This window comes from Mixophyes fleayi, chromosome 4 (genome assembly GCF_038048845.1).
Source record: "Mixophyes fleayi isolate aMixFle1 chromosome 4, aMixFle1.hap1, whole genome shotgun sequence".
In the NCBI taxonomy this organism is placed as follows: domain Eukaryota; kingdom Metazoa; phylum Chordata; class Amphibia; order Anura; family Limnodynastidae; genus Mixophyes; species Mixophyes fleayi.
Window position 1 is genome coordinate 234994828 of NC_134405.1, and position 8868 is coordinate 235003695.

Here is an 8868-nt window from a genome sequence, read left to right on the forward strand (position 1 = left end):
TTAGGACAAGGAGTCTAGCAAGCCTTTAGGTTAACATTTTAAAATAAGTGTGCATTTCACACAAATATGTAGTATTCATAACCGAGGTATGTGCAACATGAATATGTGTTACTGTCACCTTAAAGGAGTTAGAGAAGGCGATAACTGTCGCGCTCTCTCTTTCACACAGTGACGTCACAATGCAAGTGGGAAGCGCGCGTGCACACCTCACACCCAGCTGGCCTGTGCGTACTCCCGTGCCCGGTGCACGTGTGACCCGGAAGCAGTACCGCTGGGGATCTGTGCGAACTGAGCAGCGTCGGCCCAGCTGGCGGCCTGCAGCCCGGGGAGCGAGTCCTGGCTGTGAGCGGAGCCTCCCCGGACCCCCATGGAGAGCCGTAAGTAATCGGGCGGGATCTCTTATCATAGTACAATGCATGCGCGCCCTCTCCATCAGTCTTGGGCTGAGCCTTGCAGCCATCGCGGGGATGGGAATATGGCCGCTCAGTGCAGCGCTCATATGTTGCCCGGATCAACGATGTCCTGAGAGCTTGTTCGATGTCTGTTCTTATAAGTTTTGCATGGTGGGCTAGGCTGTGCCTAGCACCTTTCTGTGGTTGTATTCACCTAATAACTCGGCCGCCGTATCTGGGATACTGTCTTATGGTCACATATCTACTTGTAGATACAAGTACAGTGGCCTGACTTGTGCTGCATACTATGAATGGTACTGTTTCGGTTTCAATTACGCCATCTTTATACCATTACCTCAGTGTTGGTGAATCTGTAACATTATAGAATTGATTTTTTTTTTAATAAAATTTTTACCTGTGCTAGTAAGGAAATTCAAGTACATGGACAGAGATGGAACACCTGCTTATCTTCCATTAGCTAAAAGTAATATTCACAGTGTAGATGTTCATCTACTCCGGTCACTTCAAAGTGCCTTCAGTGATGTGGGCAGATGTCCTGTGTTCTCTGTTCATGCTCCATAATATCTACTCAGTGTGCTCTACTGACTGTTTCAATTCCTTTCCAAACCGCTTTCTCCCACGATTTTACTTTATCCGTTATCATTCACTTTGAATCGCACTTATCGATTTATTTAACATTGTTCATTGTTGAAAACAAAATTGTGTGTGTATATGTGTATGTATATATATATATATATATATAATCTTATTGAGCATGGCTTACTGTTATTTTGTACATATTACCTACTTTGTTTAGTTCAATTTAGTTCACCTTCTATATGTACTGTATCCTTTGTATTCAATTATCCTTTTGATTAGTGTTGGGAAATCCATTTATGCAGATTTTACCCCACCTTTGTCAGGAAAAAAAACCTGTTGTGTGTTGCTGTTATGCATACACTCCTGGTTTCCATGTGCCTCTCCCTGAGATAGAAATGGTGAATATCTTATCAGCTCATTAAATATTTAACTGCATAAATGTTTTTATACTTCTGAAGGAATGTTGTGCAATCAGCATTTAATGACATTTGTGGGTAAATTTTACAAGATATATTTGGTTGTAACCAAATATATAACCAGAGCAAACTCTGTAGAGAGGTGTGTATGTATGTATGTATGTATGTGTGTGTGTGTGTGTGTGTGTGTATATATGTATATTTATAATGATTTTGTCAGTTCTTGACATTGGGTTATGTAGCCTGCTGCATTTTGCGTCTTCATCGTAACTTCCCTGCATTTTTTTTTTTTTTTTACAGAATTCTATGAATGTCCTCAAAGTTTGAATGAGATCTTACAGCAACAAATTTATTTTTAAACGGCACATTTTGCACCTTTTGTAACATAAAGGTGATTTTTTTTCAAGGACTGTTTCCTATAACTCTGTTGTCCGTTTGCAAAAAATCAATAAGTTGTATAACTGCCACTTGTAGTCATTTAAATATCTGGACTAAAAATCTTTCTCATAATTATCTAGGCACCATTGGAACAAAATAAGCCCATTCCTCTATACTCATTCCAGAACCTCAGTTCACCCAATCCAGCCAGAATTGCTTGCTTTTTTTAAGCCACACACGTTTCATGATCTGCAAATTGCGACTATTGGTCGCTATGGTTTACATATGAGAAACACCGTTTCTATAACCTCCAATGGTGATAAGCAAATTTTAATTAATAGCAATTTGATTTTTCCTTTAACTTGTGATTTAAAGTGTTTTTTTTTTTTAAGAGGCATTTAAGTCCTTTACATTGTGAGACAGCATTTTACTCAGTACAGAGTGATCACCTGGTAATATAGTTACTAAAGGTTGTAAAAGGTTATGTTCAGACATATATATTCATCTGGTGGTGTCCAAATCACAGCCAGACTATACTTAAAATAGATAAACCCCAAAAATAATTTGAATCACAATGGGTTAATCAGAGCTGGCTTCCTTGTAGTCACCTGAATCGAGATAGGAAAGGGTATGGAAAAAATAAGTCCCTTAAAAAAATCCAACTTTCTATCACAGTGGGGTGACCCCCAAGTAAATCTAGGTTCATCGTGAAGGCGTCCTGTGTAGACTAGTAGAGTGTTTGTCCTGGAGATTATGCTGTTTATTCTTCCCGCACATTCTTGGGACTTGGGAGGGTGAAGGTAGTGGTAGCCTATAATACTTTTTTAAAAATTAGTTTTTAATTCAGCCAGGCACAGAACCTACATCTGGGACCTTTTTATTTAATTTAAATTGGTTATGTGGAGTTGCCCTTTGGGTAGTTGCTTTATTTATTTTTTAAAGCCAGCATGTGACCCTATTGCTGTCCATTAAGCAAATCATCTCTCAAAATGTCTTGCAAATACCAAAATCCCAATCAGTCTGGACCTAGATATCTAGTCTTCTGATGTAGGATGTGTGGGCATTGGCTTACTATACTAACTGGGCCCCTGGTGATCTTGGTTATCTTGAGCACCCTGTCTAGATTGGTCAGCCCATCCATTGAAAAGCTGTTTAAGGGCTTGACAAATCTTAGGCGTACGGCCAGGTACACAATACATAATTTTCCGACCAATGTGTTTACACCGATTTTACCTATGACTGAATTTCCAATCGGTCTGCCGATTCATGTGTACACACTACACTAATTTACCTTGTCATCTGTGCTCTTCATCTGGTCCAAGAGCAGTGTAGTCGGTCGTTCCTGTCAGTGATTTTAGCACACAAAATAAACTTTTGACTTTACAATGCCATTATACATTTTCTGTGCTTCTGTGATTGAAACAAAGTATTAAGTCTTAGAACGAAATAGCAAATTAAATGATCTACAGCACTCTCTACATTTAACACAGTGACAGTCTCTCTCTCTTATGAGTGCATGCATACTGCTGGATCAGAAAGCAGTTGGAGCGAGATTTTTAAACAGAGCTAGCAATCAAATGGAACGTCAAACTGTACTTTGCAACGACTTTTGTTCATCGTGCAAGTATACACACTAATGCAATATCGGACCAAGCATCGTTTATTGGGTGTTTGGCCCACTACTTGTTGGAAAAACCTGAAATATGTAACCTAGCCTAAATTGTTCATCAGCTTGATATCCAGCAATCAAATGTATTTATCGGAAACAAACAAAATGTGCAGAGCCTGTATTTCCCTCTGAATGCAAATTATATTTTTATTATTATGGTCCTTTCACTTTTTAGAAATGAGGGCTAATTTCATCCCTGTATCTCACATTACATACATATTATACAGATAAGAGACTTTGGATTTTTGGTGACCATGGGTATTGTGTTAGTTTTCTATTAATTATTGGTGCGCACGCCTATATATATAATATATATATTACACACAGCTAGCTTGGTTACTTGTGGTTTCATAGCCGTTTGTGCTTACGGGGAATGTCTTTGTTGCATATACTCTCTGATCTTAGTTTAACTGGAGCTTGCATTAATCCCTCAATTTACATTACAGTAGTTCTGAAACATATTGTAATGCTGTCCACCTCAGTTTCAGATGGTGTCTGTTAGTGTAACTGCATTCCAACACTAAAAAATACTCACATTGTATGCCTTTGGATTACACAGTGAAACTTCATGTAGACTATTTTCTTGTTTGAATTGTTAGCTCTTGGCTACCATTTGCTGTTCCACTCTGATTGTGAAAAGTCATTAGTGTATCAAACTATCAGATTATTTACAGCCGTCTTAACCTTTTTATTGTATTATTTAACCTCTTATGACCGTAAATGATTACCAAGTACACCCTATTTTGTCACTTTTTCTACATAACTTCTCCTAAAGTGTCAACATTTATTCTAAATCCCGCTAATGTGTTTAAATGTATAGCAGACTGCACCTTATTCCTTTAAATATTTAACATCCCTTTTTTGTTTTGGGTAGGTTTTAACTAATGCTAAAGTACTAATACTAGAATTTGATGCTTTGAGTATAATTTACCAGGTGAAAGTTGCCTTAAGCTTATGACTGGTAGTAGAGGGGGAGCCGATGATGTGCCAGTTTGAGTTACACCGATCTACAGTGTGTATTTGAAAATTGTGATTTCATTGTATAACTTTTCTTGGCCAGAATTACAGTCAAATTTTTCATTATTAAGTTACTTTTCTTGGTTCGTTTTAACTATGACATGGTCCAGGTTTTCTTCAATAAGTTTGAGCTCCAACTTCCAATAGTCAAGGTTATATAGCAGACAAATTAGGGTGATTACATATTTTGAATGCATGATTACCTAAGCCAATCATTTGTTTGAACTATAAATAACTTGTCATGTTTTCAAAGCATTGGTATATTACAGTACAGCAAAGCTTAGCATTTATAACTTCTACCAATTAAAAATGCTATTTAAAATGACAAAGTGACAAAATATACATATGTGGTGGAAAAGAGTATGTTGTATAAGTGCCTAGCTCTGTTTTTGTTGGCCTCAAGAAAACTTCAGTTAGGGAAAATGTAATCCTAGTCATATGAAAGTCTCCTGAAAACTCAGATTTGTCTTCATATCCTCTGTTGCATAGTGACAGGAGAAGCTGATGCTTTGAACAGCACATGATGGTGACTTGTGAAGCAGATCTCTATATTAGTTGCCTCTATAGTTGTCCTGCAAAGCAGGCAGTGCAAGGCTTGTACTTTGCCACACTGGCTTTCAGTTTCCGTGATGTGATGAATGGAAACGTGCCAGGCGGCCCCATCACAAAGGGCTCCCCTGCAGAGTGCCACAGTGCTTCTCTGTAAAGATGTGAAATGCATCACTGAGCATCAGCTTTAAGAGGAGTTTATCAAAAGGGGCTACAGCAAAGTGTTTCATAGTCAGTACAGAGGACTTGCCAGCATTTCATCAATATCTGATAATCAACTATGCAGAATGTACTAAACCATTGCCTTCTTGGATACTCATTAAATATCCATTAAAAATGTTTGCATTTATACTCCTGTAAAGTCCTGAGTAGTGTGCAGTAATTCACCATTGTATTTTGTAAAAAGCACTCTGACTACACCTTTCTTCAGGCTTTGTCCTCGCTAATCTGACTTTTAGTTTGAATATTTGCTATCATAGTTCAGTATTAAATTTGTAAGTGCATAGGTTTACAATTTGTAAAAGGTTATGTGTATATTTCCGGCATACCTACAAATTGAGGTTCCTTATTAGAACATGTGAGTCTAGTTCCCCTGCGCTTTTCTTGAATTGTGTTCTATCTGTACGGGCCCTGACAGTCTGTAAACCTGCAATAATTATTCGGCTGAAATACATAGAAAGCAGTGGTAAGCTGGCCACACACTACATTATTAACATATTGTTTTACTTTTGATATCAGCCCAACACTAGATAATGATATAATCAGAATCATCTGGATTATTTTGGGCAGATTTTATGTGCAGTTAGTTGCCAATCCAGTGCTTGGAATTGGTGTCAGAATTGGCCTATGTGTGGTCAGCATTAGATGTGTGGCATGATTTTTTTTCTGTTATCTGCTGCATGCATTGTTTTCTGAGCATAATTGCTCTTGAGAGGTGATGAGCATCACCAATTTAAGGCAGCAAGAATAAAGCAGTGTGAATTTGCATTTTAAAATTTGTTTGTGGGAGTTCACATGAAATTGCCCAGACAAATATAAATATCATGGGTAGTGTTGGACCACAGGCATCTAATTTGTACACTTCAGTCTAATGCAAATGTAACCGAAGCACCAGTCAGAGATGAAGGGAGAAAGAATTGGAGGTTACTTCCATAATGTACATTTTGGGCAATTGTAGTTAGACTTTTCTTACTGAATAAATGATGCCATTTCTTAGTCCTGCATGGTAGCTATAATTTAAAATGTACCTGTCATAAGTATATAGAACACTTTCACTTGACTGTATGTATCCCAGTGTTTAATGTGCTTTACAAAGTATACAGCTCATCTGTTTGAGTCCACCTAGGCTCTCACATTTTTCCTTTTGTGGTACTAAATATTTACCGAAAGGAGTCCACCAATTCTGTAAGTGCATGCTTTAACAGTTGTTTTCCAGCTCATGGTTATGTCCCACAGCTGTTTTAAATTACTCCTTGGACAAGGTGACTACAATTATGGAGGGACAAGGCTTGCTGCTTATTTTCTTTAAAATACTCTGGCCACCTAGGGACAACCTCCCCCCCTCTTTGAAGCATGTCAGTGTTGTTGCTCTTGGGATCCCCACCCTTGCTGCTGCCATACAGTTATGTTTCACGGAAGAATAGGACTTTTGGCTCGGGAGACAGAGTGGTTAATGCATACTCATCTTACTAAGTCTGTATTGAGTGAACAGGTCCAATTGGCATGCTAGCAGCTTGAATGCTGAAAAAGGATGGTAGTCTGAACAGTGAAAATGCTGCTATTCTTTTGAACCACCACCATACAGTGGCAATCAAAGGATGATGTGGAAGTTGTCCAATGGGTTATTAATATCAAAACTATACATTCATGTTTTATGCAGGCTTTTTTGTTACCTACATTGTGATTTACCAGGAAATCAATAGATGTATAAAGATATTTGTTTTTAATGTTTTCTGTCTGCACAATTCTGTGCAGTAGTTATTGCTTTCTTAGGAAACTTGTCTCATGGTATCTGTCCAGCCCCTGACATATTTCATATCTTTTGGGAGTAATTTCTGTTTAATGTTAGTTGATGCATATCTTACTCACTTGTTAAATTATCTTGCTGACTTCTAGATTTGGTAGACTGTCATTGACCATATTCAGGAGTGGACAAAATGATGTACAATGGAGGAGCCAAACTATTCCTATGATGATTTTGGTCTAACTATTTTAATTTCATTTAATTTTGAATGTATAATGCCCAAATGTTGCAAATCGTGGTCTTGTCTTACGAATATTGAAATTAATGAATTAGCTTCTTTAGATAGTCCTAGCACAGGATTGCAATATGCATGCCAATACTGTTCATGTAGTTAAAGCATTGATGCTTATTTTTTGTTTTTTTGTTTCTGATAATAGTACACCCTAAAATGAAAATAATTTTAAAAAGTTGAATGGCTAGGGAACCAACAAGATTCTCATGTGGAAGATTTCTATTACAGACTTTGCACCGTAATCAAAGCATTATTTATAATTATAAGATAAAATACTGTTACTGTTTAAATGTTATCCAAGACCACTAGCTCAACAACACTGGGTCATTTTTCTTTTTAAAAGCAATTTCAAATAATGCCAGATTTAAGCCAAGGTGGCCACATAGGGCAGCTCTTTCATACTCTACTAAACGTTTAGAATTTTATATCCATCAACAAACGCATGCTTGTTTTGCTGTGGTTTAAATGAAACAATGTCTTATTTAATTCAGCGTTTACCGGCTTCACTGAGGTAGATACCCATTGATTCTATTTGGAAAGGCATACTGCAGTATTTAGTCTTGTATGTGAATTTTCTTGTGTCATGATTTAACATGGTTGGCTTTCTGTACACCCTTGCTAGTGCATGGAGTGTAAGCACCTTTCACCTTTATGGCTAGCTACCATGTCTCAAGAATAAGAATTTAAGTCCTCTGCAATAAGAAGTCTGGTGTCCACAGATAAATGCATCTCTTATTGAATGCAATTTTCTCTTCTATTTTTTTTTTTTTTTTTTACTAGTTTTTGAAAGATTTGTTAAGTATTCATGAATGTGGCTAGAACTTCATATCGATATACAGGGACAAACAGAGTTCAAGTGGTACCCTTTAGTGCCTAACTGAATAGATTTAAATATGTGGCATCAGAGATTCCAAATTCTGTTCTGTCTTGCAGACACCAAAGTAGACTCACAAGCTTGCTATTTCTATATAGTTAGACAGAATTTCAACTGAACTCCAATCTTTCCTAATTATCTCGATGTCCAACTGGGTACATTACTTTAATATGAATAAGCGTGTATTTTAGGTCCTTTAATAGTCGCTAATCCAGAAATGCTTATCCTGGAATTCACTGACCTTAAAGGCAGTCACAATCTTTTAAAACATTTTATTTATCTTGTCGGGGTAGACTTTCTTCTGGCAATTAGGGGACACGAGTTTACACATGCACCCAATCGGGTGCTGGTTGCAAGTAAGTTGGCATAGAAAATAAGCTACAACATTTTAAGTAATACACTTACCTTCTGTCAGAATGAAAATACAAGGGGATAAACTAATCAAACTGCAATTTTCCGGCAGGTCTGAAAAGTGGAGATGTTGCCTTTTAGCATATAACTAGAGCCTGGTTGCTATAGGCAACATCTCCATTTTTCAAACCCTCCGGAAAACCGCTGCTCGATAAATTTAACCCAAAAGCTTTGTAGGCTGGACTTTTGGTCAACTTCAGCCTTTTTTTTTTTATTTTTTATTTTTTTTTCATCCATTCGTCTCCAATACCACCCCCCCTTGTGAATGAATGGCCATTGGCGATTATCTTGTTAGCAGCATGGTCTA

At 37.4% G+C, this 8868-nt stretch overlaps 1 protein-coding gene across 1 annotated transcript in view; it reads left to right on the forward strand.

The window, feature by feature from the left end:
* Positions 1 to 231: 231 nt before the first annotated feature.
* FRS2 (fibroblast growth factor receptor substrate 2) overlaps positions 232 to 8868 on the forward strand; it is a 26407-nt gene continuing 17770 nt past the window's right edge. The window contains exon 1 of the mRNA XM_075209515.1: positions 232 to 377. The gene's annotated coding sequence lies outside the window, so the exon portion shown is untranslated. The remainder of the gene's footprint in view (positions 378 to 8868) is intronic.